General features: G+C 47.4%; 1 protein-coding gene across 1 annotated transcript in view; it reads left to right on the top strand.

Moving 5' to 3' along the window:
* Window positions 1-2,625: 2,625 nt before the first annotated feature.
* Window positions 2,626-22,884, top strand: part of dlgap4a (discs, large homolog-associated protein 4a) — a 263,120-nt gene continuing 242,861 nt past the window's right edge. The window contains exon 1 of the mRNA XM_084333572.1: window positions 2,626-2,641. The gene's annotated coding sequence lies outside the window, so the exon portion shown is untranslated. The remainder of the gene's footprint in view (window positions 2,642-22,884) is intronic.

Consider the following 22,884-nt stretch of genomic DNA (forward strand, 5'->3'; position numbering starts at 1 on the left):
TAAAAAGATAAACATTTGAGGGGGAAGAAACTGTACATTGGAGGAGGTTGGGTAGGTGGGGTGGGGGGGGGGGGGGGGGAACTGTACATTGGAGGTGGTTGGGTGGGGGGGGGGGGGGGGAACTGTACATTAGAGGGGGTTGGGTTTGGACATTTACAGGGGCCAGTTTCAAATTTCAGTCTCCTGTAGGTGCAGAGGTTTCGAAGGTGGGTAGTTATTCACATTCCTTTACAGCTGTGGGTAGGGCGTTCCACATTGTTGTGGCATAATTGTGAAACGTGTTTAGTCCCTTGTTTGAGCCGAATCTGGGTTTAACATGATTTGTGGAGCTCCCTCTGGTGTTGTGGTCGTGGTATTCACTGACCTTTGGGAAGTATTTTGACATGTACATGGGTACCTTAGTGGTGTAGTGTATCTTGTAGACCAGGCCCATTGCAAGTCGCTGTACTCTGTCGTCTACTCTAAGCCATCCTAGGTTGTCAAAGTGGGCAGGGGTGAGGTGGGTTCTAGTAGTAAGGTCAAGCAGTAGTCTGACCAGTTTGTTTTGTGATATTTGTAATTTTGTTTTTAGCGCCTTTGAGGTGCTTTGGTACCATGAGGTGCAAGCATAGTCGTAGTACCCTTGAATGAGTGCTCCTGCCAGAGTCTTCAGGGTATTCTTGTTTACCAGAGAGGAGATCCGGTACAAGAATCTAGTTCGTTGGTTGACTTTTTTGATTACATTGGATGCCATTTTGTCACAGGAAAGATTTGCCTCTAGGATGGAACCCAGGTATGTAATTTCATCTTTCCTTGTGACAATATTGTCACCCACTGTAACTGAGAAGCCGTCGGTCTTGCTGAGTTTGTTTTTTGAACTGAAGAGAATGGACTCTGTTTTGCCCAGGTGTAATGATAGTTTGTTATCAGCGAGCCAGGTGCAGATTCTGCCTAGTTCCGAGCTGAGGCATCGTATATTCCTAAAAACTCCAAACTATCCATTTATATTGCAAGCATTTTGCCGGATCGCTGTACAGGCAAGGTGCCGAAAATTGCCTTCTCTTCAGACCTTCTGAGTTCAATGGGCTCCGTGGGTGCTTGAAGGAAGTTGAAGGAATTGACATTGAATACTGCAAAGGTTAGTGAAACATTCCCTGACGGGCCCGTCGTGATGTTGCTGATGAATGTCTGTTGGCCAGAGTATACAGCGTGATGAAAGGCATAATCAATAAACCAAAAAGCGATGACTAATTGGACGATCTCTCTCTCTCTCTCTCTCTCTCTCTCTCTCTCTCTCTCTCTCTCTCTCTCTCTCTCTCTCTCTCTCTCTCTCTCTCTCTCTCTCTCTCTCTGTTGTTGCTCAGCAGGGGTTGGTCACGGGGCTACTCCGCTTGGATTCATATACAGCAGCGTAGCAGAGATCAACCTTTAGAACCTCAGGGCTAAAAAGCCTCTGAACAGTGAAATAACTCCACTTTGATTGTCTCATCCCTAAGCCAAAAGTCTATCTAAGTGGAAGGTACTTTTATCAAAGCTTTCCATAGTAATTAAAAGGTGTGTGTGTGTTGGGGAGGGGCTCGTGCACTCTCAAAGATTTACACAAGCCTATGCACATGCATGTGCACTGCACGTACACACACACACACACACACACACACACACACACACACACACACACACACACACACACACACACACACACACACACACACACACACACACACACACACACACACACACACACACACACACACACACACACACACACACACACACACACACGTCCGCGCACAAACATTCAGTGGAGGATTTTGTCAAGGAATACTCCATCCCTTTCTTGTGAACCACAGATTAAGCTAAGCTTGAGTTGGAAACTGGGAAATCACACCCTGGGTTCAGCTGGATTTAATCCCCGTCTATGAGTAGTGACTGTCAGGATCTTTCACAATGAAGTCAAAGTCATTGCGATGGTTGGAGATAACCGAAAGCTTGCCAAACTGTACACGTTATAGTATCATAACTTTTAATGGTATAGGTGCCAAAATAAAACGATGTACAATATATATGCAGTGATGCCACTAACGCGTTACTAAGTACTGTAATCTGATTACTTTTCCCAGAAAATAGTAATCTAACGCATTAATCTTTACAAGCCAGTAATCTGAGGTTTTGACAGTCAAAAATACGTTTGGATCTGTTTTCCTTGTATTGGGGAGTGACGTCACAGCACGCAACCTCACGTGTTGTACCATGCTGGTGGGCGCGGCTGTTATTGTTATTATCAGGCTTACCAAAACATAGCGAGCTAGCAGGGAGACGCTCACGCTGGTAACGCTTTCTTGCACTGGAAGTTCAGTCACTAGTCTTAGTCTACTTCACGTTTGTGTCAGCTAAGCCGGGTGAAAAAAACATTCACTATGCGGAGGAAACAAAATACTGTCTACCGCATCTGGAATATACAGCACAGCACGACCAAACGGATAGAAAAAAAACCAAAGCCGAAGCATCGTCTTCTACAGGACTCGGAGGTGCACCAGCCAAACAGCAAAAGCTGGATTTCTTTACTGGATTTAAACTTTACTACCCACACTTGAAGTGCTGATGCACTCTGAAGGACACCCTGCAGGACACGACTGCAGGCCTTCCAGATGCCATAGTGCAGGTATGTTCCACCTTTGAGTTAAACATCTTTTGCATTGCACTATTCATGAACATGGAACACCATACTGCAGTATGTAGGTTGTCAGTAGCACACAATAATAAATAATAATAATAGCATAGGAGGAGCAGTACCGTTTAATAGACTGTTTTTTAAGAGCATGAGCTTCAGATACTGGATAGACCTTCAAACATAAAGAACATTTTCTTGAAGTATAACACTCCAACCCATCAAGTGCTCCTGTGGAACGGCTTTTTAGTCTGGGAGGGTTGGTGCTAAAAAAAACAAAAAGGTAATAGTCAAAGACTTTCCATATACAGTTCAATAAGTGTTTGAGAAGGAACAGGGGGAAGTAAAAAAAATTAAAATAAAAAAATAACGTATCAAGCCTTGCCCCTTCCTTACAATATTTTACATTATAATACAAATTCAAATAATATAACAAATAATGAAAAACTAAATAAAAATACAGTTTTTTATATATACAAATCCAAATGAGAAAAAATATATATTAGAAGTAGAAATAGAAGTAGAAAGCTTTATTGTCATTGCACAATACAGTACAACGAGATTGGTTTGTGCAGCACCTAAAATAACGATACCTACGTACCCACTCTACCACACAACACATCCATGATGTACCCATAGACACACTACCATACATACATGTGTTGGACCCATACTCACTGACACACCACACATTAATATACCCACTCATACCCTCTGCTACATGTGCACTTAGGCAGTCACATGCTCAAGCTCCTCTCTCTTATATTTGTCCATAAGTGCTTGTTTATAGCTGGAGTAAACATGGAGTATTGCAGCACAACGCCTCGTTCGGTTCAGAGGGAAAACTTTCAGGCAGCAGCACGCCCACGCAGGGCCGTCTTCAGAGGGTCAGACCTGGGTCAGAAACGACACTCGGCTGACTGTGGCTGGAAGGAGTGATAGCGTTACACACCGTGACATCCACAGCGCTCGGGCCATTTGAAACCCGCCTTCCTTCTATCACACAGTGACCCAGCATGTCTCTCAGGACTGCTGAATACGCACACACACACGCACGCACGCACGCACACACACACGCACGCACGCACGCACGCACGCACGCACGCACGCACGCACGCACGCACGCACGCACACACACACACACACACACACACACACACACACACACACACACACACACACACACACACACACACACACACACACACACACACACACACACACACACACACACACACACACACACACACACACACACACACACACACACACACACACACACACACACACAATCCCTGTAACCCCCGATACTGGATAGGACATCGTACGCCTCTGGGCATAGCATTTCCAACAGATGTGTCTTATTATTTTTCCTTTTTTTCTTTATGCGATTTTTGGCTTTTTATCACCTGGACTTTGGGGCGCTGAGGCCCCTCCCTCCATCCTCACACATCCTTACGGCGTTCCCTTCCGCTGCAGTGACAGCCAGGCAGCCGCATTATCATGCAAAGTGCAAAGCCAGTGAAGGCTGTTATTATTTTCCTTTTTCTCCTTTTTAATTCATTAAGTGATGGAGGAGGTATAGTCGCACTAAGTGGAGCGTACAACGAATAATCCTCCTCAAGGATCTGTTCAGGACACACAATCTGCTTTGCATCGGATTCCCCTTCCCACTGTTATTATCTCCTGGCTTCCTCGTTGTTAAGACTTTGCTGCCGTGAAAACACTCCATTAGGGTCTGAAAAGTAGAACAATTGTATTTTCCAGCTCCAACTCCTCTTATTTGTGAGAACATTCCGTCATCCCAAGGGTGTTTGAATGAGCTAAACACCTTTTTTTTTTTTTTGCTAATACCTGCAGTATAAAGTGTAGCCAAATGTAGCTGATACGCATTATCTAGCGCCCCTGCTTTTGTCTAGTTTTTTAAGTGATTTGCATGACAATATGCCATATCTTCACATGAATGTTAATAATAATTAGAAGTCATGATTAGAACATATATAGTTGCTCTCTTCATACCGCGGTGCCTTATGGTACATGCTTGATGCCGTATAGTGTGAGAACACACTTGAGGACCACTCCGAATCCACTGTACTAATTCATAGTATTAGAGATCAATCATGCCATCATCTTGTGCTACACATTTTATCAAAGGGTCTTTTAATCATCTTTTTTACGCCGGAGTAAAGAGTGCAATTAAATTAATATGTAGGTGGAATATCTAAGTAGCGTAACACTTTGTTCTAAGGTGTCCTGCTGATTGCCTGCCTGTTCATTGCTACCAAGTAATGGGCGGTAGAACTCCACGTGTGGGATTCATGGCGAAGGGCATGATTTAATAGACAAACTCGGGTTTCCCTGCTACTGCCACGATAATTAGCTGTTTGGATAAAAAAAACTAAAGCTACCTTTGTTCTGCAATTCCTGCTTTCTTGCTATAGTTCGATGGTTAACATTCACTTTAGACACTTTAAACACTTTTTAATTAACACTACATCATATTTTATCTATTTATTACTAAAATATTTGCACTACATCTCTACCTAATAGCATTTTGTTTGCATTTTGTACTTTAGTTTTGTATATTATATATTTTGTGTTTGGTCTTTATTGTTTTTACACATTTTGTACTGTATGGAGCACAATCTCAGGAGGCTCATACAGAACCAAGCATTTAACTGTAATGTACCTTATATGTGACAAATAAAACTAAACTTGAACTTGAACCCATGCAATTCTGTCAACGTCCTCTTGAGTCAAGTCTCGGATCTCGTACAGGTTGTCCACACATGTAGCGTGACTTCCAAGTCCAGGTAATCCGGCATTGTATGTTGTAGGTCCCTAAGTAGAGGACAACAGGAGCACAGGGCAGCATACTCTTCCCAGGGTAGGGCACACAGCAGCACACTCTTCCCAGGGTAGGGCACACAGCAGCACACTCTTCCCAGGGTAGGGCTCACAACAGCACACTCTTCCCAGGGTAGGGCACACAGCAGCACACTCTTCCCAGGGTAGGGCACACAGCAGCATACTCTTCCCAGGGTAGGGCACACAGCAGCACACTCTTCCCAGGGTAGGGCACACAGCAGCATACTCTTCCCAGGGTAGGGCACACAGCAGCACACTCTTCCCAGGGTAGGGCTCACAACAGCACACTCTTCCCAGGGTAGGGCACACAGCAGCATACTCTTCCCAGGGTAGGGCACACAGCAGCACACTCTTCCCAGGGTAGGGCACACAGCAGCACACTCTTCCCAGGGTAGGGCACACAGCAGCACACTCTTCCCAGGGTAGGGCACACAGCAGCACACTCTTCCCAGGGTAGGGCACACAGCAGCACACTCTTCCCAGGGTAGGGCACACAGCAGCATACTCTTCCCAGGGTAGGGCACACAGCAGCATACTCTTCCCAGGGTAGGGCACACAGCAGCACACTCTTCCCAGGGTAGGGCACACAGCAGCACACTCTTCCCAGGGTAGGGCACACAGCAGCACACTCTTCCCAGGGTAGGGCACACAGCAGCATACTCTTCCCAGGGTAGGGCACTTCAGACGGGGTAACAGGGCAGCTGTTTCTTCAGACGGGGTAACAGGGCAGCTGTTTCTTTAGACGGGGTAACAGGGCAGCAGTTTCTTCAGACGGGGTAACAGGGCAGCTGTTTCTTCAGACGGGGTAACAGGGCAGCATGGCTAGTTTAGTTTACTCAGTTTACTCAGTTTTTACTACCTGTACCCCCCCTCTGTCTCCGTGGCTCTGTGCGTGTCCGGCTCGGCTCTCGAGTCTCCGGTTCTCCAGTCTCCCTCTGTCAGCGGGTGTGTGTGTCTCTTCCATCTCCATCCGCCCTGCTTAAAAAGGAAAAACTTCCCCCAGAGCCCCCGGAGACGTGTCCCCCAGGGCTCGGGCTTCTCCTATTGGCTAAAGGATCTCCCCGCTGAGTGACACGTCAGCCTGGTCTGGTGACACAACGTTACACAGTAGAATCCGACTGGCTGTTAGCCGTTTTCTATTCCACCACCTCACCTGGGAATCCTTACAGCTCCTCTCTCCGTGCACAGAGAACAGCATACGTCAACCAACAGAAAACAGAATACTTGGTCTCTGACCAACCGACAAGGAGTCCTGTGTCATGGTTTCTTTTATCCTTATTATTCAAAAGTTTATTCTTTATTGTGACTACCGTTTCCTAATAGTTTTAAGTTATGCCCATATTGTAACTCATGTAATTGCCTTATTAAATGTTTCCATCCTACTGATGGTTTGTCTATTCTCTTAGTAATAACCTTTTCTTTAATCCTTATTTTAGCTTAAACCTTAATTTACTACCTATGTTTTATTATTTGGTTCACTTGTTGTCAACTTTTCATGCTTGCCAAACCTATTATCTCATGTGATTTTGTATGACAGTTTACTTGTAGTTAAGTATGCTAGAATGTATTTAATGCTTTGGCTTTTCTAGTGTCCAATGTTAATCATGTTTGATACCTAACTGAATGTTTCTGAAACTCCCTTGCTTCTAGACTAACCTTTAGTCGATTATGTGATAATTGTATTGTTTAATTTTCTGTACTCTGAAGCCTATTCTCTGACCAGCTGTCGTAGCCTGGATTTACCCTCCAGTCCTTAAGGGCCCAACGGCTGGTCAGCTATTGTCTACAAGACCTCTGCGCTTTGACCCTTTTAACCTCCACAATCTCTGAGCCTTCAAATTCTAGGTTTCATCATCCTACAGAATGTATCCCCCCGAGCTGATCCTGTTGATGCCTGTTTTAAAGATACAGTAATACCTGACTCTCTAGTCTCCTACCATCTTTAGGCCTGGTGCCAAACGACACCATTTCTCCCGGAGCCCCTGTGGCCCCTCTGCCAAATGCCTTACAGTTTACCACCAGTATTTCCGTCTAGTATCATTTTGTACAGTTTTCATTGATATTTTACATGTTTCATCTAGATAATATACGACACGTGTTTTCTCTGGCTCTGATGAAGATGCGGTCAACGTCGACTTTTGCGCTAGAAATCAAATCAAAATCAAATCAAATGTATTTCTAAGGCCCGACAACACACGTTAATGTCCCCATGGGCCGGACACGTCTTCTTTAAACGAGTCAAGAAGAAACATCACAATAAATCAAGAACAAAACAAAGACACCATGAAATCCAAAAATTAACCCCTAATTGCTCCCGATGAGCAGGTTGGCACATTGCATGGTTGCCTCCGCCGTCGGTGTGTGAATGTGTGAGTGAATGGGTAAAATGTGAGTAACAAATTGTAAAGCGCTTTGGATAAAAGCTGCTATATAAAAAAGCAGCCATTTACCATTTACCTTAGAAGGGCCGTTCAAGGGGGGGATCTCCCTTCGTAGATGTCGGTGATGGCTTCTACAGTAGTGTTGCTTTAAAACAGGCGAAAACAGTTGGTAAGCATGTACATTATACGTGTAATGAAACACAAATAAGTACATGCAATAGCAACTGGGGTACATAAGAACATTTGAATGTCTAAGAAATGAAGACGTAAGAGGTCTGAGTATGCTCCAGTGATCTTATCCCCATCTCACTTGTCTGTGAGCTCTTCCATGCAGCTCTGCTTTTACCTGAGAGAGCAAGTTCCAGGCAGGGGAACTTAGTAACACAGGTGCAGTGGACCATGACGTGCTGACTTTAATGAGAGAACCAATGTCAGTCCTTCAGCGGTTTCGCCGCCCTGCGCGGAAAGCATCTGTCTGTCATCACAAGGCAATCTTCCTCTTTATTAATCTGCTGGGGGTTGTAATGAATTTCTCCTGGTGGTTTTCAAGGGCTCTCAAAGGTCGCTGACTCACCACTCATTTGCATTCTCTTTTTATTTTTCTGTCTCTCTGTTTTCTATCTATTCCTGTCCCTTTTATCCCTTTCATTGGTTCCACCCCAGAAAACACATGAGCATAATGCATACACTAATTACACACACACACACAAACACATGAGAAAACCTGTAAATGGTAAATGGCTGCATTTTTATATAGCGCTTTTATCCAAAGCGCTTTACAATTTGTTCCTCTCATTTTACCCATTCACTCACACATTCACACACCGATGGCAGAGGCAACCATGCAAGGTGCCAACCTGCACATTGGGAGCAATTAGGGGTTAAGTGTCTTGCTCAAGGACACTTTGTCAGGCTGCCCCGGAGGAGAGGGAATCGAACTGGGAACCTCCGGATTACCAGACGACTGCTCTACCTCCTGATCCACTGTCGCCCCTGTAGAAGAGTATACCGGTATGGTGGTAGTGGTGTGGTGTAGTGATGGTGGTGGTGGGTGGGTGGTGATGGTGGTAGTGGATGGTGGTTCATGGTAGTAGTGGGGAGTGATGGTAGTGGGTGGGTGGGTGGGATCATGGTAGTGGTGGTGGGTGGTAGTGATGGGTGGGTGGTGATAATGGTGGTGGTGGGTGGGTTTGTGATATTGGTGGTGGTGTGGTGGGTGGGTTCGTGGTAGTGGTGGTGGATGATGGTGGTGGTGGTGGTAGTGGTGGGTGGGAGGGATTGTGGTGGTGGTGGTGGTGGTGTGGTTGGTTGGTTTCATGGTAGTGGTGTTGGTCGTGGTGGTGGATGATGGTGATTGATTGATTGATAGATTCTTTTGTGGATTAGAGACATAGTCAAGTCAAGGCAAGAGTTTTATTTGTCACGGCATACAGGGCATACAGTGAAATGCCGGTGAAATGCGAAGGGATAAAAACATGATAAAATGCAAGCACTTATTGCAAGGTCTGTAACAGGGAACACTGCATTATCGAGACAGCGCCCCTACAAGGATCTGTCCGGTAATGCACTTTTCCGAATTCCAAGAGTAGGGTAAATCTGCAGTGCCGCTCGGTGACATTGAGTATGATATTACAATGGAATAAAAGCCAAAACAACCTTGCCACGGCCCTTTAAGCATGGCGCCGAAACACGTATATATATGTGGTTGGCCCCAAATGTGTTAAGAGACAGGACATACAGTACATCAACATAAAACATTGAACATCATCATAAAACACCAAGAGACTATATGCAGTATAGAAGATAAAAGAATAATAAATATGCTACCCTCTCTTTCCTATACCGATAGGCTAGCCATGTCCGTACAGACTTTTTGAAGCCAGTTAACATAGGGGCCTGTTTAATGCTGCTGGGCAGTGTTCCACAGTACTGCAGCTGAATAAAGGAAGGTCTGCTGGCCGTACGAAATACGTTTAAATCTAAAAGGGACTATGTTTGTGTCTCTACCTCTGGTTTCATGGCTGTAATTATTTTTAACATATTGGAAGTAATTGTATAGGTAACTTGGCACCTCCCCTTTATAAATCTAGACTAGGCATAATTTTATCATTGATACTCTTTTGTCCACCCTGGGCTGTTGAAGTGGGGCTGGTCTAAATGTGTACAAGTGGGGAGCTGCAGGACTATCCTATCTAGCTTGTTCTGGGCAGTTTGAAGTCTAATTTTGCTGGGGGCACTGTCAGGGCCCCGTTCCTCGTACCTGGATAACTGAGTTAGCCGGATAACTTTAACTGGATAACTGAGTTAGCCGGACTTTCCGATTCCCCGTACGTGGATTTTCCAAATCACCATGACAACAGATCCAAAAGTTTGAGCCTGGTCGAAAGCAGAGTTTAAGTTCAAGTTAGCCTGAACCATCGCCACGCCCCCGCAAAAAAGTGACAGCCCGTTTCCTGAAATTATTCCCACAGTCTACGATCTGCATTATACCATTCTGAATTACGTTTTTGTGCTCCATTCTTCCAGAGGGGGCTTTTGAAATGTAAAATAGACCCAAAATGCTGATACTAAATTCACTTTGTCCTAAATAATGCACGTTATATATACCGTGGCGCTCGCTCGGTGCGATGTACACATTATGACGTGGTTATTTTAATTGTAACTGGGATTAAGATGTCTGATGAGATGCGCTGTTTGACGGATTTGAGAAATTGAATGAGCCGTTGACGTCACATTAATGAATGAGGATAAAGAGATAAAACGTCATTCAAAACAAAGAATATTCTAAACACGGGTCTCTCGTTCATTAATGTATAAACAATGAATTTATCCCATCTGGCACAGTGGCTCAGCGGTAGTGCTCAATCCTGCCAACCCAGCGACCGGTGTTCAAAACCCCGTGTTTCCAATATAATTTTTTTGAATATAATATTAATGATTATACGCCAAAGTAGCCTGGTTTTAAGTTCAAATATTATAAATCTACATGCATTGAGGATGTCATTCTTTATATAGCTCTCAACGTGCACCAAATTGAATTATTCCTATATTGCAATAAGAAGGAAAAGACTAGGGTCTCGAACCCCGGTCGTCTGCGTGAAAGTCAAAAGAACAACCCGTTAGACCACATTGGAGATAAGTTAAAGATCGACTATACATCAATCAATGGGTAAGAGAGCCGTATCGTAATTCTGTATAACAGTTTAACTAATTATTTTCGCTAGCAAGATCTCATTTGATTATTCAATCCAGCAGGCAAGTTTAAAGAAATATAATCTGATTGATTGAGGTAATGAGGGACTTAGAATTAGCCTATAGATAACGCATTTAACTTGTCGGCGAGGCGGTTGAGCCGTATTGCAATCTGTCAATAAAGTCTTAAATCAATTAATCAATCAATGCCGTTAGAGAATCAGGATATCTGCCATCAATACGTGCTGGCTTTTCACCTAAAGCGGCCGCGCGCACTTAGCCTGAGTCTCAAGTCTGAATCGAGTTAACGAGACTGAATCCACCTTCGAGGAACAGGAAAATCCCGGCTTCGAACATCGGGTTAACTGAATCTGGATAATGACATCTTGATCGACTTAGTTGAACCAGGTACGAGAAACAGGGCCCAGGACAAGCAAGCATAGTCGAAATAGCACTGAACTAACGCCCTTGCAAGTGCTCCAAGAGCTTTCCTGTCCAGGTATTTAGAGTTTCTTGCAATAAATTATATTCTGCCGTAGGGATGCACCGATCCGATATTGGTATCGGTGTCGGCCGCCGATATCAGTAAAATAGCTGGATCGGGTATCGTTAAAAAAAAATTATTATATCGGATTATTATATATATATTTTTTTTTAATAATAAATAAAATAAGAAATAACCATTCAGTACATTTATATCTGTGTTATATCTTTTGTTGCCCAAAAGAATGATCCCAGTCTCTTCCACACAGTGAGGCTGTGAGGTTTTGCCCGCTGCTCACCACCTTTTCTCTGTTTTCTTTAAGCCTACTGTTAGAAATTCCCTTCTCACTCTCTCTCTCTAGCCCCCACCCTCTCGTTCTTTACTCTCGTTTACTCTCAGTGGCCACACCTGGACTATTATCAATTACCTCTCGCACCTGTGGTGGCAGGCTAATTAGTTCCCCTGTGGGCTTTAAATACCAGGGCGCTTCCCCTCGTTTCGGCGTGGGGTCGTGTTGTATTCATGCTGAGTCATATTCTCTAACATCTAGACTCTTTCGGGAGATCCTCTGGTCTACCAATGCTGTAAGATGGATCTCTCCAGCCTTGAGATGTTTGCTCCAGCCTTCGTCTGCTGTCGCCGTAGCCTGTGGAGGAGACTGTTCTGCGCTCCCTGTAACTTCCACGGGAGGCACCCCAGCGCTCCACTGCAGACCCCAGCGCAGCTGTTCGTCCTGACGCACATCTAGACCAACGCGTATCTCCCGGACCCTCGGGCTTGGCACGCTCTCCAGTCACCAGCGCGCAACGCGCATCTTCAAGGGCTTTGGCCACCTGTCGCCGTTTGCCTGGAGGGAGACATTGTACTGCGCTCTCTAATTCTCTACGGGAGGTATTCCAGTGTTCCACTCCAGACCAGCGCGCCAGATGCGCTCAAGCCTTCGCCACCTGCCGCCGTTTGCCTGGAGGGAGACACTGTACTGCGCTCTCTAATCCTCTACGGGAGGTATTCCAGTGTTCCACTTCAGACCTTCGAGCTTGGCACGCTCCTCCGTACCAGCGCACAGACGCGCATCTTCCAGACCTTCGAGCTTGGCACGCTCCTCCGTACCAGCGCACTGACGCGCATCTTCCAGACCTTCGAGCTTGGCACGCTCCTCCGTACCAGCGCACAGACGCGCATCTTCCAGACCTTCGAGCTTGGCACGCTCTCCAGACCTCAGCGCGCCGACGCGCATCTTCCAGACCTTCGTGCTTGGCACACTCCTCCTCGCAGACGCACCCCGAGGCGTCTCTCGGTTCCGACGCGCACACCAAGGTGTGGCGCGCACTCTGTTCCTCGGCTCCGACAGCGGCTACCCGGTGGACGACACCCTCGCCACCGCCACTGTTCCGACGCGCACACCAAGGTGTGGCGCGCACTCTGTTCCTCGGCTCCGTCAGTGGCTACCCGGTGGACGACACCCTCGCCACCGCCACTGTTCCGACGCGCACACCAAGGTGTGGCGCGCACTCTGTTCCTCGGCTCCGACAGTGGCTACCCGGTGGACGACACCCTCGCCACCGCCACTGTTCCGACGCGCACACCAAGGTGTGGCGCGCACTCTGTTCCTCGGCTCCGACAGCGGCTACCCGGTGGACGACATCCTCGCCACCGCCGCTGTTCCAGCGCTCTGTTCCTCGGCTCCGACAGCGGCTACCCGGTGGACGACATCCTCGCCACCGCCGTTGTTCCAGCACTCTGTTCCTCGGCTCCGACAGCGGCTACCCGGTGGACGACGCCCTCGCCACCGCCGTTGTTCCAGCACTCTGTTCCTCGGCTCCGACAGCGGCTACCCGGTGGACGACGCCCTCGCCACCGCCGCTGTCCCAGCGCTCTGTTCCTCGGCTCGGACAGCCAGCCACCCGGTGGCGATGCCCTCGCCCCGTTGCTGTCCCTGTACCATTACGCATACGCCTGGGTGAGTTTTGATTGTGATGTCACTCACCCAGCGTAGTGCCCTTGCCCCCGTTCCCGCTGCTGTCCCTGTACCTTTACGCATACGCCTGGGTGAGTTTTGATTGTGATGTCACTCACTCAGCGTAATGCTTTTTGCCCCCGTTCCCGCTGCTGTCCCTGTACCTTTACGCATACGCCTGGGTGAGTTTTGATTGTGATGTCACTCACTCAGCGTAATGCTTTTTGCCCCCGTTCCCGCTGCTGTCCCTGTACCTTTACGCATACGCCTGGGTGAGTTTTGATTGTGATGTCACTCACTCAGCGTAATGCCTCTTGCCCCCGTTCCCGCTGCTGTCCCTGTACCTTTACGCATACGCCTGGGTGAGTTTAGATTGTGATGTCACTCACTCAGCGTAATGCCCCTTGCCCTCGTCCCGCTGCTGTTCCCCAGCGTATTGCCTCCTTTAGTTCTCACTTAGTTATTAGTTTGGACATTTCATCTCCCACTCTGTTTTGTTCTCTCGTGGATATTATTTTGGACATTCCATCTCCCACTGTGTGTTTGTTCACACGAAGATAGTATTTACTTTGTTACTTTGTTATTTGGACTGTTCTGCATCTGCTCTGTTTTTTCCCTTTGAATATTAACCCTCTCCTCTGTTCTGCAGAGCGGCCCAGATGTTTTTCCACCAGTCCCCAGTTCCTCCCTGTCCCCAGCCCGCCTCCGCGGTCCTCTGTCCCCAGTTCCTCCCTGTCCCCAGCCCGCCTCCGCGGGCCTCTGTTCCCTCTGTCACCAGAACCTGGCCCTCTGTTCCCCAGAACCTGTTCCCTTTGTTCCCCAGTACCTGTCCCTCTGTCCCTAGTTCTCCTAGTCCCTAGTCCTCTATCTCTAGCTCTCCTAGTCCCTAGTCCTCTGTTCCCAAGGCGTTCCCTTAACCTTCCCTTAGGCGTTCCCTTTACCTTCCCATAGTGTTCCCTTTACCTGCCCACCTCTTAAAGGCACTTTACCTTCCCCTCTTGTGTTATTCCAGTGTTTTGTGTTTTCTCCCTTAAAGGGACAGTGCCCTTTTTCCCTGTTCTAAATAAATATCTGTTTCTTGGCAAACCATCTTACCTGTCTTGTGTTGTGCGATTGGGGTCGGTTACAAACCATAACAGTACGACCCCACCAAATCGACGACCCCAGCCAGCACAGACGGTGTATGTTGGGTTTGCCTTTTTTTTTTCTTGTTCCCTCTAGCTCCCCTGTTAGCCCTGTTAGCTCCCCTGTTAGCTTGTTAGTCTCCCCTCTAGCTCCCCTGTTAGCCCTGTTAGCTTCCCTGTTTGCCCAGTTTAGCTTCCCTGTTAGTCCTGTTTAGCTCCCTTGTTAGCCTGTTACTCCCCTGTTTAGCTTGTTAGTCTCCCCGGTTAGCTCCCCTGTTTGCTTCCCGTTTTGCCCTGTTTGACCCCCCTGTAGCTAGCCATGCCCTGGCGGCTAACCCAGTTTCCCTCTGCATGGCCCCGGTCTGCTAGCTTGGCCCCGGCTGTTAGCACAGCCTCTATGTTAATGCAGCCTTGCAGCTGGCATAGGCCCTGTAGCTAGCCAGGCCCAAGCAGCTAACCCGGTCCCTCTGCATGGCCTCCACTTTTTTGTGTAGTTTATCCCACTGCTAGGACTGCCCTTTCAGCTAGCAAGGTCAGTTTTTCTCACACAGCTAGGACTGTCCTTCCAGCTAGCTTGTGCTCTCATGCTGGTCCAGCCCTGTCTGCCAGCCTAGCTCCGGCAGCTAGCGCAGCCTCTATGTTGATGTAGCAGTACAGCTAGCATAGGCCCTGTAGCTATCAGTGCCCTGGCAGCTAACCTTCCCTCTGCTAGCCCTTTCCCGGTGCTTCCATGGTTACCCCTTAGCTACCCTGCTTGCCCCTCAGTTCTCTAGACCCAGTTCCTCTAGACCAGTTCTCTAGACCTGTTCTCTAAACCAGTTCCCTAGACCAGTTCTCTAGACCAGTTCCTCTAGACTAGTTCTCTAGACCCAGTTCCTCTAGACCAGTTCCTCTAGACCAGTTCCCCCAGTTGCCCCTCTGCTACCCCTCGGCGACCCTGTTTCTTTTGCTAGCCCCACTCTTGTGGTGGCTTCCCCTGCTGGCTTGGCCAGTACCTCTTGTTTTGCCCCCTGCCACTCTGTCTGTATTTGTTTTGGGTCGCCGGGTGGCTCCCGTTGAGGGGGGGGTACTGTGAGGTTTTGCCCGCTGCTCACCACCTTTTCTCTGTTTTCTTTAAGCCTACTGTTAGAAATTCCCTTCTCACTCTCTCTCTCTAGCCCCCACCCTCTCGTTCTTTACTCTCGTTTACTCTCAGTGGCCACACCTGGACTATTATCAATTACCTCTCGCACCTGTGGTGGCAGGCTAATTAGTTCCCCTGTGGGCTTTAAATACCAGGGCGCTTCCCCTCGTTTCGGCGTGGGGTCGTGTTGTATTCATGCTGAGTCATATTCTCTAACATCTAGACTCTTTCGGGAGATCCTCTGGTCTACCAATGCTGTAAGATGGATCTCTCCAGCCTTGAGATGTTTGCTCCAGCCTTCGTCTGCTGTCGCCGTAGCCTGTGGAGGAGACTGTTCTGCGCTCCCTGTAACTTCCACGGGAGGCACCCCAGCGCTCCACTGCAGACCCCAGCGCAGCTGTTCGTCCTGACGCACATCTAGACCAACGCGTATCTCCCGGACCCTCGGGCTTGGCACGCTCTCCAGTCACCAGCGCGCAACGCGCATCTTCAAGGGCTTTGGCCACCTGTCGCCGTTTGCCTGGAGGGAGACATTGTACTGCGCTCTCTAATTCTCTACGGGAGGTATTCCAGTGTTCCACTCCAGACCAGCGCGCCAGATGCGCTCAAGCCTTCGCCACCTGCCGCCGTTTGCCTGGAGGGAGACACTGTACTGCGCTCTCTAATCCTCTACGGGAGGTATTCCAGTGTTCCACTTCAGACCTTCGAGCTTGGCACGCTCCTCCGTACCAGCGCACAGACGCGCATCTTCCAGACCTTCGAGCTTGGCACGCTCCTCCGTACCAGCGCACTGACGCGCATCTTCCAGACCTTCGAGCTTGGCACGCTCCTCCGTACCAGCGCACAGACGCGCATCTTCCAGACCTTCGAGCTTGGCACGCTCTCCAGACCTCAGCGCGCCGACGCGCATCTTCCAGACCTTCGTGCTTGGCACACTCCTCCTCGCAGACGCACCCCGAGGCGTCTCTCGGTTCCGACGCGCACACCAAGGTGTGGCGCGCACTCTGTTCCTCGGCTCCGACAGCGGCTACCCGGTGGACGACACCCTCGCCACCGCCACTGTTCCGACGCGCACACCAAGGTGTGGCGCGCACTCTGTTCCTCGGCTCCGTCAGTGGCTACCCGGTGGACGACACCCTCGCCACCGCCACTGTTCCGACGCGCACACCAAGGTGTGGCGCGCACTCTGTTCCTCGGCTCCGACAGTGGCTACCCGGTGGACGACACCCTCGCCACCGCCACTGTTCCGACGCGCACACCAAGGTGTGGCGCGCACTCTGTTCCTCGGCTCCGACAGCGGCTACCCGGTGGACGACATCCTCGCCACCGCCGCTGTTCCAGCGCTCTGTTCCTCGGCTCCGACAGCGGCTACCCGGTGGACGACATCCTCGCCACCGCCGTTGTTCCAGCACTCTGTTCCTCGGCTCCGACAGCGGCTACCCGGTGGACGACGCCCTCGCCACCGCCGTTGTTCCAGCACTCTGTTCCTCGGCTCCGACAGCGGCTACCCGGTGGACGACGCCCTCGCCACCGCCGCTGTCCCAGCGCTCTGTTCCTCGGCTCGGACAGCCAGCCACCCGGTGGCGATGCCCTCGCCCCGTTGCTGTCCCTGTACCATTACGCATACGCCTGGGTGAGTTTTGATTGTGATGTCACTCACCCAGCGTAGTGCCCTTGCCCCCGTTCCCGCTGCTGTCCCTGTACCTTTACGCATACGCCTGGGTGAGTTTTGATTGTGATGTCACTCACTCAGCGTAATGCTTTTTGCCCCCGTTCCCGCTGCTGTCCCTGTACCTTTACGCATACGCCTGGGTGAGTTTTGATTGTGATGTCACTCACTCAGCGTAATGCTTTTTGCCCCCGTTCCCGCTGCTGTCCCTGTACCTTTACGCATACGCCTGGGTGAGTTTTGATTGTGATGTCACTCACTCAGCGTAATGCCTCTTGCCCCCGTTCCCGCTGCTGTCCCTGTACCTTTACGCATACGCCTGGGTGAGTTTAGATTGTGATGTCACTCACTCAGCGTAATGCCCCTTGCCCTCGTCCCGCTGCTGTTCCCCAGCGTATTGCCTCCTTTAGTTCTCACTTAGTTATTAGTTTGGACATTTCATCTCCCACTCTGTTTTGTTCTCTCGTGGATATTATTTTGGACATTCCATCTCCCACTGTGTGTTTGTTCACACGAAGATAGTATTTACTTTGTTACTTTGTTATTTGGACTGTTCTGCATCTGCTCTGTTTTTTCCCTTTGAATATTAACCCTCTCCTCTGTTCTGCAGAGCGGCCCAGATGTTTTTCCACCAGTCCCCAGTTCCTCCCTGTCCCCAGCCCGCCTCCGCGGTCCTCTGTCCCCAGTTCCTCCCTGTCCCCAGCCCGCCTCCGCGGGCCTCTGTTCCCTCTGTCACCAGAACCTGGCCCTCTGTTCCCCAGAACCTGTTCCCTTTGTTCCCCAGTACCTGTCCCTCTGTCCCTAGTTCTCCTAGTCCCTAGTCCTCTATCTCTAGCTCTCCTAGTCCCTAGTCCTCTGTTCCCAAGGCGTTCCCTTAACCTTCCCTTAGGCGTTCCCTTTACCTTCCCATAGTGTTCCCTTTACCTGCCCACCTCTTAAAGGCACTTTACCTTCCCCTCTTGTGTTATTCCAGTGTTTTGTGTTTTCTCCCTTAAAGGGACAGTGCCCTTTTTCCCTGTTCTAAATAAATATCTGTTTCTTGGCAAACCATCTTACCTGTCTTGTGTTGTGCGATTGGGGTCGGTTACAAACCATAACAGAGGCATACAGTTTATTAATTGAATGAATGACGTTTATTTTCTGTCTTTGTTTACAACAAATCAAAAACACACTTGTGATCCTTTACAATTCTTAAAAACAAAATCTATTTTAATATAAAAAAGAAAAAAAATTGGATTAACTATTTCTTTTTTAAAACTTTTTTGGAAAATAAATTTGGACAATGGGTATCGGATCGGTATCGGTATTGGCCGATACCCAAACCCAGGTATCGGTATCGGTATCGGTATTGGGACTGAAAAAGTTGGATCGGTGCATCCCTATTCTGTCGTGGTGGTGTGGTTGGTTGGTTGGTTTCATGGTAACTGTGGTAGTGGTGGTGGTGTGGTTGGTTGGTTGGTTGGTTTCATGGTGGTGGTGGTGGTAGTGGTGGTGGTGTGGTTGGTTGGTTGGTTGGTTGGTTGGTTGGTTGGTTGGTTGGTTGGTTGGTTGGTTGGTTGGTTGGTTGGTTGTTTGGTTGGTTGGTTGGTTGGTTGGTTTCATGGTGGTGGTGGTGGTGTGGTTGGTTGGTTGGTTTCATGATAGTGGTAGTGGTGGTGTGGTTAGTTGGTCTCATGGTAGTGGTGGTGGTGGTGGTGTTGTTGTGTTTTTTTCATTCATTCAAACCTTTATTTATTCTCAAAGACAATTGAGCAGTAGTGGTTTCATGGTAGCGGTAGTAGTGGTGGTGGTGTGATTGGTTGGTTTCATGGTAGCGGTGTTGCTGGTGGGGAAGGACGTTTCCATGAGGTAATAGGCTCAGTGGGTGCCGTGTGATTGTCTCTGCCTGGTCCTCCTGTACACTCCCTCGGTCACTGCGCTGTTTATTATAGTCTCATTAGTATGGGTGTCAGTGCCTCTCCTTCAGCCTGCCATGCCAGTGACTGTAATGCTGCTGCTGCTGTTGCCTGCTCACCTCCCTGCCTGCCGCATTGTCCCTGGATGGCCGGTGTGTGTCACTGCCAGCTCTGTACCCTCTCAAGGATGACTGAAACGTGGGGGATTATAGATGCAGCGATATGGTTTATTGAAGCCAATACCATCAGATTTTTTCAAACCCAAAATGGCTGATACCCATACTGATTGTTAGAACAAGCTTGAAACCATCCAGACCCATGGCTCAACTAACACTATGTGACGGCGCAGCCAGTTGGGGAATGTGAAAGTTGTTTTGGTTGGTTAACCTTACACTTATTTGCCAATGCTAGCCGCCCATGTATCAGCCCGACCTTGCGCCATCACTGTCTTTTGAGTGTGTGTGTCAGAGTGCTTTTTAGCAGCTGGCGGAAGCGTTTGTGTTGTTGATATCTTGCAATTTAAAGTAGTGGTAGTAGTAGTAGTAGTAGTAGTAGTAGTAGTAGTAGTAGTAGTAGTAGTAGTAGTAGTAGTAGTAGTAGTTGTAGTAGCAGTAGCAGTAGCATTTGTAGTAGCAGTAGTAATAGTATAGTAGTAGCAGTGGCGGCCGGCCGATAGTGGGCGCTAGAGCGCCGCCCTCCCTGGTTAAAAGAGAGAAGAAAAAGATTATTATTATTATATATATATTTTTTTAGCCCCAGAAATAAAAATAAACATGTTTAAAATGAATAATATTTACTCATTTTAAGTATGTTTGTGTTTCCAATGCACAATATAACGTTAATATATCAAATATAAATAATTGTTTTCATTAACAGGAAGTGACTCTCTGATAGAGAATAATACCGCCTCTATACTTTCCATCCAGACCCATGGCTCAACTAACACTATGTGACGGCACAGCCAGTTGGGGAATGTGAAAGTTGTTTTGGTTGGTTAACCTTACACTTACTTGCCAATGCTAGCCGCCCATGTATCAGCCCGACCTTGCGCCATCACTGTCTTTTGAGTGTGTGTGTCAGAGTGCTTTTTAGCAGCTGGCGGAAGCGTTTGTGTTGTTGATATCTTGCAATTTAAAGTAGTGGTAGTAGTAGTAGTAGTAGTAGTAGTAGTAGTAGTAGTAGTAGTAGTAGTAGTAGTAGTAGTAGTAGTAGTAGTAGTAGTAGTAGTAGTAGTAGTAGTAGTTGTAGTAGCAGAAGCAGTAGCATTTGTAGTAGCAGTAGTAATAGTAGTAGTAGTAGCAGTGGCGGCCGGCCGATAGTAGGCACTAGAGCGCCGCCCTCCCTGGTTAAAAGAGAGAAGAAGATTATTATTATTATTATTATTATATATATATTTTTTTTAGCCCCAGAAATAAAATAAACATGTTTAAAATGAATAATATTTACTCATTTTAAGTATGTTTGTGTTTCCAATGCACAATATAACGTTAATATATCAAATATAAATAATTGTTTTCATTAACAAGAAGTGACTCTCTGATAGAGAATAATACCGCCTCTATACTTTCCATCCAGACCCATGGCTCAACTAACACTATGTGACAGCGCAGCCAGTTGGGGAATGTGAAAGTTGTTTTGGTTGGTTAACCTTACACTTACTTGCCAATGCTAGCCGCCCATGTATCAGCCCGACCTTGCGCCATCACTGTCTTTTGAGTGTGTGTGTCAGAGTGCTTTTTAGCAGCTGGCGGAAGCGTTTGTGTTGTTGATATCTTGTAATTTAAAGTAGTGGTAGTAGTAGTAGTAGTAGTAGTAGTAGTAGTAGTAGTAGTAGTAGTAGTAGTAGTAGTAGTAGTAGTAGTAGTAGTAGTAGTTGTAGTAGCAGTAGCAGTAGCATTTGTAGTAGCAGTAGTAATAGTAGTAGTAGTAGCAGTGGCGGCCGGCCGATAGTGGGCGCTAGAGCGCCGCCCTCCCTGGTTAAAAGAGAGAAGAAGATTATTATTATTATTATTATTATATATATATTTTTTTAGCCCCAGAAATAAAATAAACATGTTTAAAATGAATAATATTTACTCATTTTAAGTATGTTTGTGTTTCCAATGCACAATATAACGTTAATATATCAAATATAAATAATTGTTTTCATTAACAAGAAGTGACTCTCTGATAGAGAATAATACCGCCTCTATACTTTCCGTAGCCGCATTTCTCTCGGGCTAGACGCAATAGCGCTTACAGTGGGCGTGCACTGGTTTCATCGCTGTATCCTCGCAGCCAATCAAATAGGTCAACGCACGTAACGCACTGTGCGCTGAAATATGATGTAATATGATGGAAGCCGGGCGCGTTTTCAAGCGATCTATATCATCTAAACAAGCAGCGTCTATACTTTCCGTAGCCGCATTTCTCGGAGACGCTCTAGCCGCATTTCTCGGAGACGCTCTCTGATTGGCCGACGCTGATAGGTAGTTACTCTTCGAAGTTGGTTAAGGTTAGAGTTTGTCTTAGAGCGTGACGGCAAGTTCTTTCGACGGTTAAGCTTAGGCACTCTTTCAAAGTTGGTTAAGGTTAGAGTTTGTCTTAGAGCAGGGCGATAGAACACCAAGTAGTTTGCAGGCTGTTCGATGCTGTTGTTGTTGTGGTGCTTAACAAGAAGCTATTTGGATGCAGTCTACTCTGGACAGTGGATATACATCAACAACAGTCTGGGACTGCAGTGGACATATACACTTTATCAACCACGTTTCAACTAAACTAAGTGCGTTAATGCGGTCTCTCTCTCTCTCGCTCTCTCTCTCGCTCTCTCGCTCTCTCTCTCTCTCTCTCTCTCTCTCTCTCTCTCTCTCTCTCTCTCTCTCTCTCTCTCTCTCTCGCTCTCTCTCTCTCTCTCTCCTCTCTCTCTCTCTCAACACAGCGTGTTAATTTCGCCGCGGGTATTGCATAATGGATGAATGAATGAATGGTAACTTGTTTAAAATGACAAGATATATATATGTGTTCATTATTGGATTGGTCATACGTGTACTAGTGTAGTATGAATAAACTCGACTTAACGTTGGTAACGTTATGAGTCAGTATTCGCTGACCCGCGCCCACCCAAATGTATTTCACACCGGCCGCCACTGAGTAGTAGCAGTAGTAATAGTAGAAGTAGTCGTTTTTTATTCAGTCATCACAATCATTCCAGACTGTTAACGGTCTTTGATTTTGGCAATGCTTATATAGGCCTATGTCTGACCCATATTAATATCAAATTAAGCCTTAAGATTTGTAACCCTTTTTTTAATAAATATTTTTTAAACCAAAAGCAAATGAGGTATTCTTAAATTGAAATCTGCATTGTTCCTCATGTGTTAACACTATAAATAAAAAACATCTCCTTTTAATACCTTTCTTAGCTTTTTGAACAGTAAACTTACAAATGGGATAATGATGTTCAAGAAGGATTTAGGGAGATGCAGAGAAAGGCGCTTAGCCAAACGTATTTCCTGCAACTAGAGGATCCACGTGCAAGTACTTAATGCTAGTAGCCTAATGTTTA

The sequence above is a fragment of the Notolepis coatsorum genome, assembly GCF_963971535.1.
Source record: "Notolepis coatsorum genome assembly, chromosome: 17".
NCBI lineage: Eukaryota > Metazoa > Chordata > Actinopteri > Aulopiformes > Paralepididae > Notolepis > Notolepis coatsorum.